Source organism: Papio anubis, chromosome 17 (assembly GCF_008728515.1).
Source record: "Papio anubis isolate 15944 chromosome 17, Panubis1.0, whole genome shotgun sequence".
NCBI lineage: Eukaryota > Metazoa > Chordata > Mammalia > Primates > Cercopithecidae > Papio > Papio anubis.
Genome location: NC_044992.1, coordinates 65,611,101 through 65,619,926, shown reverse-complemented (window position 1 = coordinate 65,619,926; position 8,826 = coordinate 65,611,101).

Genomic DNA, 8,826 nt, shown 5'->3' with positions numbered 1-8,826 from the left:
GTGAGCATCTCAGTAACTTCTTATTTATTGGCCTCCTCCAGTCCCACAATCACGGGTTTCTGCTCAATATTTTATTCTTGTTGCACCTGCTCAGACAGCAGAGCTGCAGGCATTTTTGATAAATGGATTGAAAGGTTTGTCTGCTTTTGCTGAAGCTTCCATAAGTGCCTCTGTATCTTCTACAGAAATTGTATTTCCCAACTTCCTACAGTGATTTCTCTCCCCTGGTGACTTCTCTCTTCCTATTTGCTAGCTCTTGTGCAATCTCTCTCTCTTCTTCCCATCTCCTACACACACACACACACGCGTGCGCGCACACACACATCATGCAGAGATGCCCATATCCATGAACTTGCAAACTTAACTGCCCATGTGACCACTCATGGGATCAATATAGAAGGGACCAGAGAGTATATCTACCCATTGACAGGGACACACATACAACAGCCGTGCACACAGTACATCCCCTCATGCACACAAGTGTAGATGCACACATGAGCTGTGGCTTGTGATTGAAATATCCATGCTGCTTTTTCTGAGCTCATCCAGACTCAGACCCTGACGGCAGGCCGCAGAGACCACAGGTCCACCCTGAGCAAGGGTGGACATGGATGTGCAGACACCAAGAAGGAGAAGCATGGCGCCCCAGTGATCCCCGCCGGGGCCCCAGTGAGCCTTCGAGGAGCCCTGCCCCATCAGCCAGCTGACTCCCCCGGCCCCCCTCCAGCCCTCCTTCATGCTCACCCGCCTGCCTGGCCCCAGTGGCCCCAGTGGGCCAGCTGGAGGCTTTATCCCAGCCACATCTGAAACAGCTCAGGAGCTGTGCCTGGCCGCCAGCCGTTTCCATAAATAACTTGCTGGGCCTGGCTCCTTGCCCTCCTGGTGATGTCATTGGCCTTGGCCCAAATGATGAGGTCACAGGCTTCCCTTCCCTCGCCACTCCCTTGGGGTGGGATGGGGGAAGCATGAGACCCTCTTCACAGAATCTGTCTGCCAGGAGCCTGCCTGTCTGCGCCCCATCCTGTTCCAGCCCGGCCAGGCAGTTGATGTGGGTTCTTCACCATCTGGGACTGCCTGCGTGGTGGTGCCAGACGGCAGCCTTCCCCCTCCTTGTCACCAGTTCCTGAACAGCCTCCCAACTTTTCCATCTCCCCACTGCCTTCTCCCTTCGTCATGATGTGATTTCCAGGGGACAGTGGACTTGGTGCCTGGATGGAGCTCCCCCCAGGTCCAAATCCTGGCTACCCCACCCACTAGCTGTGTGACTGCAGACAAGGTGCTTCACCTCTCTGTGCCTCTGTTTTCTCACCTTTAAAACGGAGGCACTGAGAGGACGTATCTCAAGGGTTGTCATGAGGCTGACATGGGCTCATGCCTATAAAACACAGCGCTTGGAGCATTAATAGACAAATAAATTGATTCCATGGTGACACTTCCCTGTGCCTGCGTGTGCTGGGGAGAGCGGAGGCTCTCGCTTTGTGCATTTTCAAACATGTGGCAGGCAGAGGCACCCATGGTCTCCTCTCTGTGATTCTCATGTCCCTCACAATCACCAAAGCTGCCATTTTCCCAACTTGGTCTCTCCCCGTCGTCTCATTCTATTCCAATGGTGGCCCCACCTCTTTCCCAGAATCATTGCTTTGGTCCTGGAAGTGGGAATGGCCAAGATGTGAGAGGGTCTTTGAGAGCTCCAAGGTGTTCTGAGGCCCCACAGCCACGCCACTCCACAATTACCTCCAGTAGAAGACAGCCAGACTCCCTCCCTGGTCAGCACTAAAGTCACCAACATGAACAGTATCAGACAACACAGAATGACCAGCCAGGAGCGCGTGGGCATTGGCTACAGATGTGTGAGTTTGGAGAATGCCCTGCGGTGCCCATGGGGAGGTGGCCGTCTCTGGACTGGAGACTGGAGAAGTTTCACTTTGATTTCATCACTGTGCTGTTGGATATGGCAGCCCTGAGCCACTTGTGGTTACTGATCACTGGACACTGGGCTAGTGAGGTGCCAGACGGGTGGGATACACATAGGACTTTTAGGACCTAGTATGAAAAAGAGATGGCAAGATATCTCATAACTAATTCTTTTATATTTATTATGCATGGAAATCATGGCATTTTTCATATATTGGGTTAAATGACATATGCTATTGTGAGCAATCTCACCTGTTTCTTTTCACTTTTTTAAATATGGCTGCTGGAAAATGTGAGGCTACACATACATTCTGTAATTCTGTGTGGGTTGCGGTGTCTTTCAAGCAGGTAGCTCGGGCCTGTTCTCTCGCTGAGTCCTAGAAAACATTCATTGGCTCCCATCCCGAGGGTTCTGACATGGTAAATGTGGCGTCTTCTAGAGCTTAGGGCTGCTGCCTTCAGCCAAAATATCCCCGTACCCCTCATCAGTATCTCCAGAGGACCGGGACTGGGCGCTGTACCAGGTGCTCTGGTTTCCTCCCCACATGTGGTCACTGCCTGCCCACCATCCAGCACCCTGAGGTCCGCCTTACATATTTAAGGGGGGACTCCCTAAAGTTGACCAGGACACCCCCAGGACATCAAGCACTCAATGGCACGTGGCCCCTCCTATTCTTCCCGCCACACCTTGGAACCCCTGCCTAGACATTGTGCCTCTCTTCTCCATTCATGTAGATCTTATTCATGCTTTAAAACCTAAATCAGAAGTCACCTCCTCCATGAAGCCTTCCCGAACCCCTCCACTGGATGGATCACTCTGGACCACATCATAATACTTTGCCTGAAACTCAATGAAGCTGTTTCTCAGAGTGTGTGTCCTGATAGAAGGTGTTACATGCCAGGCCATTTCTGTCCACATAAATCTTCATAACAATCTCAGGAGGCAGAAAGTAGGATTATTCCTATTTTCTATATGAGGAAACTGAGGCAGAGAGATTAAGCATCTTGCCAAGGTGGCAGAGTTTATAGTAAAGAAGCAGAATTCCTGTCCATGGGGTCTGATTCCCAGGTCATGCTCTATCTGTCATGCCTGATGGCCCAGTCACAGGTAGCATCATTCCTGGTACCCCCTGAAAGACAAAGAGAGTGGGGCCCCAGTTTATCCATCACTGTAATCCCCATGTTATTCAATCAGGTTTAGGCACACAGTAGGTGCCCAATAAATGTGGCCTGAATGAGACCAGCATTTAATTATTAGCCCTACTGTGCTTTGAAATTGGGTCCTAGCATCCATGTCCCCAAGGCCAGCCCTGGCCATCTCCTACCCCTCACCTCACCCATCTCCATCCTGCCTTCAAGGCCCAGTGGCCTCTCCCTGCCTCCGCAGGGAGTTTTGAACTGTGCTTGTTCAAAACTCAGTTATTGTCGAGGACCTCTGATAGCCGGACATTAATTCCCCAGGTTACCACTGCATAAAAACTCAACTCCTTTTATGGTCTCTACATGCCTTGCCCTTTCCTTTTATGCAGGTCTCTCTGTACTTCTAGGGAATAAATAAGTACAGTGTAACTTTTAGCAGCCTTTATCCACTGTAGCCTTCAGGGCTCCTAGGGCCTGGAGCCACCCAGAACCCCAGCCACAGCTGGGGGTTGCGAGGTGGGGCATTGGAAGGATTCTGTGTGTCTCACCCTAGAGCTCTGTGTTGTGGGGACTCCCTGGGTCTTCACCAGCCAGGCACGGTCCCCGTCGTGGTCCACAGCTGCACCCCTCCTGCCAAAGCTGCCTTGAGGAGTTGTTGCCCCCTACTGCACCCCCTTCTTGCACCTGTAGCCACACTTGAGAGTGATGCCATTAGCAGCAGCAGAAGGAATGCCCACTGAATTTCAGTAACGGGTCAACCCCAGTGCTGATAAAGGCTGGGCCGCTGGGCACAGGGTTTGGGGACTCCAGCTGCTGAAATCCCCTCCCACCCCAGGGAAAGGCCCCAGAGAATATTTTTGTCTGGCTTCTGGACCATGCCCTGTGATTCCAGGGGGTCCTTCATGTAGGTGGTGGGGTCTTTGACCACCCTGGAGCCGTGAAGCTCCCCTCCCCAATTTCAATCAGGACTGAACAATCTCCACCTTGCTCATGTCCCAGTGGGACCTGGACTCGACGCTCTGCTTGCTAGTCTGAGATCAAAGGCCGGGAACTCTGATGATGTTTCTCATCAGGAAGGCAGGGGGACATCTCTGTTCTCCTAGTTCCCACAGAAAGATCTGTGTGTGGGTTGAGTCAATACTCTGTCGGAAGAGAGAAGCTCCAGTCTCTGCAGGGACAAGCCAGCAAAGGGCCCTGTCCATTTCATTTCCTTTTCACCATTTCACCAACAAACATCCCAGTCTTTTTTTTTTAAAGTCTCCATGTAGTAAATGATGATTAACACCAAAAAAAATAAAGGCCTCTTTCCCTTCCCTTTCTAGTTTTCCTATGTGTGAATCCCAGGGCAAAAACACCTTGATAGGTAGCCTGGTCCGTATACCCACCTCGACCTGGATCTACAAGGAACCCTTTGGATGTTCGTACCGATCCTCAGAGCTGGGAATCCTTTGCCTCTAGCCTACAGTCCTTGTGCTGCCTCGACTGGATCCAGCAATTGCTTGGGGACAAACGATCATTTCTCTGCTTAGGAATTGTGAGAAGAAGGTATTTAGGCTCTAGGTAGAACTGCCAGATTTAGCAAGTAAAACCACAGAATGCCTAACAACGAAACTAAACCGTGGATAGGGTTTTGGCATAAGTATGTCCCATGCAATATTTGAGATATACTAGAATCTTTCCTCTTTGTTTCTCTGAAGTTCCACTTTAGCTGGGCATCCTATCCCTGGGCTGCAGCCTCAGGCTCCCAGAAGCGAGCGTGGGGGTCTGTGGGTTGTCAGCCTACAGAGAATTATGTCTATAACTAGTCCCACTAGTGACTGCACAAAGTCTTTATGGTAAGGTGGGGTAAGTTTTGTGCTCTGGGATGAGCTGCTGTTCCGGGTGGTCCAGCTCTCCCTTTGCCATGGGAGAATGAAGCCTCCCTCTCTTTCTAGCCTTGAAAATGCCCCAGCCTTTGCTCACTCTCTTTCCTCACCCTAAGTCCCTGTAATGGATCTCAGGGTCCCCTGTGGGCCCCAATCTCCTGTAACGCGTCTGTTGCCATGGGTGTGTTTGGCTCCAGCAACAGTGGCTCTTGAGACCAGTTGAGTGATGTTCAAATACACCTTTGGAGTCCACGTGCTCCTCCACTGCTGCTGCCCTCAGCTCAGCAGGAAGCTCACAGCAAGCATGTTTCTATATCTGGGGCCTTCCCAAGCTCTACACCCCCATCTCACCGCTCCCTGCCCTCCATAAAAAAGTTTCCGGGGATGGGAGCAGCTATCTCTGAGATAATTGCTTAATTAAGGGAAAATTACTTAAATTTCAGCAGCAGCAGCGGCAGCCACTGTGCTGTTCTGACTACAAAAACCTCTAAAACCCAGTTCCCTCAGAAAGGAGATCACTGCCCACTCAACACCTACTCCTCCCTCACCAGGGAGAAGGCAGGAGAGAACCTGAGTGGGATGTCAGGGGCCTCTCGCACACACACTTGCACACGCACACACACCTACATCCATGCGTACACACACACACACGCAGGCCCCCACCACCTCAGCTGGGCTCTGCTAGACGTTGGCGAGCTTGTGATTTTATCAAAGTCCAGAGGCGGACACACCTTATGGACTGAATGTTTGTGCCGCCCCGAAAGTCATAGGTTAAAGCCCTAACCTCGAATGCTATGGTATTTGGAGGTGGGGACTTTGGGAGTAGATTAGGCTTAGATTAAGTCATGAAGGTCGACCCCCAAGATGAGATTCATGTTTTCTGGAGAAGAGGAAGAGAATGAGGTTGCTTCTTTCTGCCACGTGAGGACACAGGAAAAAGTTGGCAGCCGGCACGCCAGGAAAAGATCCCTTACCAGAACCCAACCATGCTGGAGCTCGGACTTACAGCCTCCAAACTGTGAGCAAAAAACGTCTGTTGTTTAAGCCCCCCAGTCTATGATATTTTGTTATAGCAGCCGGAGCTACGATAACACACTTTCTGGAAAGAGCCTGAGAGCAAACATGTTAGGCATTTGTTTCAGCTACTCAACGAGGCCATTGTAGCATGAGAGCAGCCACAGACGATACTGAAATGCACTAGCAAAGGTGCGTCCCAATAACACTTTATATGTGGCCCTGGAGCCAGAGTCTGCTGATCCTGTCAAAGGCTAACTGTTGGAATGCAGCTGGAATGATTGGGCTTAGGGGGTTCTCGGCGCCGTGGGAGAGGATCTCTGTGGGCAGCCCAGCTCCACCAAGGCCCAGGGAGCTCCAAGAAATGATTGTGCTCAGCTGTGAGGCTGTCACAGTTGCAAATATGGGCTGTGGGGGCAGGCAGTTCTGGCCCAAATTCTTGCTATATGATCTCAGACCAGGTATTCAACTCTCTGAGTTTCCATTTTCTCATTTCCAAATTGAACATCATCATGGTTCCTTCCTCTCAGGGTCATGGTGGCAGGACCCAGGGATCGTGGGGTGAAGCTGAGTCTGGTCTATAGTCAGTGCATACGGGTGTCAGCTTCTGGGAGTGTGTTTTGGATCTCAGAGGAGAGTCCTGGCAGGAAGGTTTTAGGGTTTCTCTTCCCTCTTCCCCTCCAAACTTGTCACAATCCTATCTTTCCTTGGGATTGTGCCTCTTCTGAAGAGTCAAAGAGAAGAGAGTGGAAAGCCACAGGGTTCCTGACTTCCCTGCTGCCCCGGCAGAGGCAGATGCTGGCCAGGGTGAGCCGACCCCACCCCGCCCACCCGTGGCAACCCTTTGTCCTGCCTAGCTATCCTGGCAGCCCTGGCCTGCAATGAACATTATCCTGGCGGGGACCGACCATCCTCCAGGCTACCCACAGTGGGCGCTGGAGAGTCCCCCTCCCCAGTATCCTTGTCCAGTGTCTTCTCTCTCCTCCTTCCAGGCTGCCTCCGGCCTGTCAGCTCTCCTGTAGACAAGGCCACCCATCCAGAGACACTCCCCTCTCCCCTGAGAGCCCAAACAGCTTCCTGTAACGTTGCCACGGGCTGGGGAGAAACCTCAGTCTAGAAGGAGTGGTCCATAAACTCTGATCAGGCATTGGAGACAAGATGCCCATGCTGATATTGGTACCAGGAGAGACGGTGCAGGCACCCATCAGGCCAGCTGCCAAAGGTGGGGCAGAGTTGGCAACCCAGGGGCAGGGAGGGGAGAGAAACCCCGGTAGTGGCCATGAGCAGGAGAGCAGAGCTGAACAGGTGCAAGGGAGCTTGGGGCCATGGGTTCAGAGAGTTTGGAAGCAGAAACAATTCAAGACATGGATCCCGGGGGAGCCAGATGCTCAGGAAGGTTAACCAGGAATAACCGTGCTTGGGTGAGAACTTCGGGATGGAGATGGGCAGGAGATCTGGCAGAGCAGTGCCTGCACACATTCTTGACTGGCAGATGGACAGACCGACATCAGGCCCAGCAGCGAACTTATTCCACTATGAAGTGGGTAATAAAACTTTATATGTGGCCCCGGAGTCAGGCCACTCCACAACTCTATATGTGGAGTCAGGGCCATATCTAGCCTGAGAAGCCAGTCTGTTGACAGGTCCGAAAAATCCCCCGGAAGTTAATTAGATCACTCAGATCCCACTGAAGCCTTCGCCATCTCCCTGGTTGCTCTTCTAGGTACTCTGAGTCCCTTGCACAGCCTCTCTCCTAGAGAGACTTTTAATGTATTTTAATTACTCGGGAACATATTGATCTTCCTTATCCACAGTGAGGTTCTAGAAGCAAGGACAATAGTCTTACTTAGCATTATATTTCCAGTGCCAACCAATGGGCCAGTGCAGAGTAGTTGCCAATACGTATCTATTGATGGCAGAAACCAGTATAACTCTTCCTGGTGTCTATCAACATCCCACCCTCACCGCCAGCCATCCTACCAAGCCCACCCACCCTACCATCTTGACACAGTGCCCACTGACTGGACCCTCAGGGCCTCCTGCTTAAAACATAACTAAGTGGTCTAAAGTCTAGATACCAGCTTCCTTTAAATCATGGTCTGATGTTTTGTGTACTTTAAATAAACTGCTGAGTGGATGAGACTGGCAAGGACACCATAGGAGAAGAGACTTCAGGGCTAAGACACAGGGACACAGCCTTGGGGTCAGAGGCAGAGCTGAAGGTTGTCCCAGCACCAGGAAATTGGTGGAGACGTCATTTGGGCTCTGTTAGCTGATAATCTCAGGAGCACCCCTTCCTGGGGTCTGTCTGCTCACCCACTCCCCTTCCAGCCCCCTTGCCTACACCTAGGCTGCTGAGAAGCAATGGAATCAACTTCCAGCTGCTCTGCCTGTAGGCTGGATTCTTCACTCTTCCTGGGAGACGTCTCCCTCCCACAGGCAATTGGACCAGCAGCCAGGCCTTGGGACTGAAAGAGAGGTCTGAGCCGCGTCTGTGTCACTGGGGCTTAAGTCTTGAACAAAGGCTATCTGACTGGGTTCTCCCAGGCTGGGCTGCCACTCAGGGGCCAGCAACAGAGTGCCTTTTTCTTTTCTCTCTTTTTTTTTTTTTTTTTTTCTTTTTTTTTGAGACAGAGTCTTGCTCTGTTGCCCAGGCTGGAGTGCAGTGGTATGATCTCGGATCACTGCAACCTCCACCTCCCGGGTTCAAGCAATTCTCCTGCCTTAGCCTCCCGATTACAGGCACCCACCACCATGCCCGGCTAATTTTTGTATTTTTAGTAGAGACAGGGTTTCACCATGTTGACCAGGCTGGTCTTGAACTCCTGACTTCAGGTGATCCACCTGCCTCAGCCTCCCCAGGTGCTGGGATTACAGGCGTGTGCCACCACAC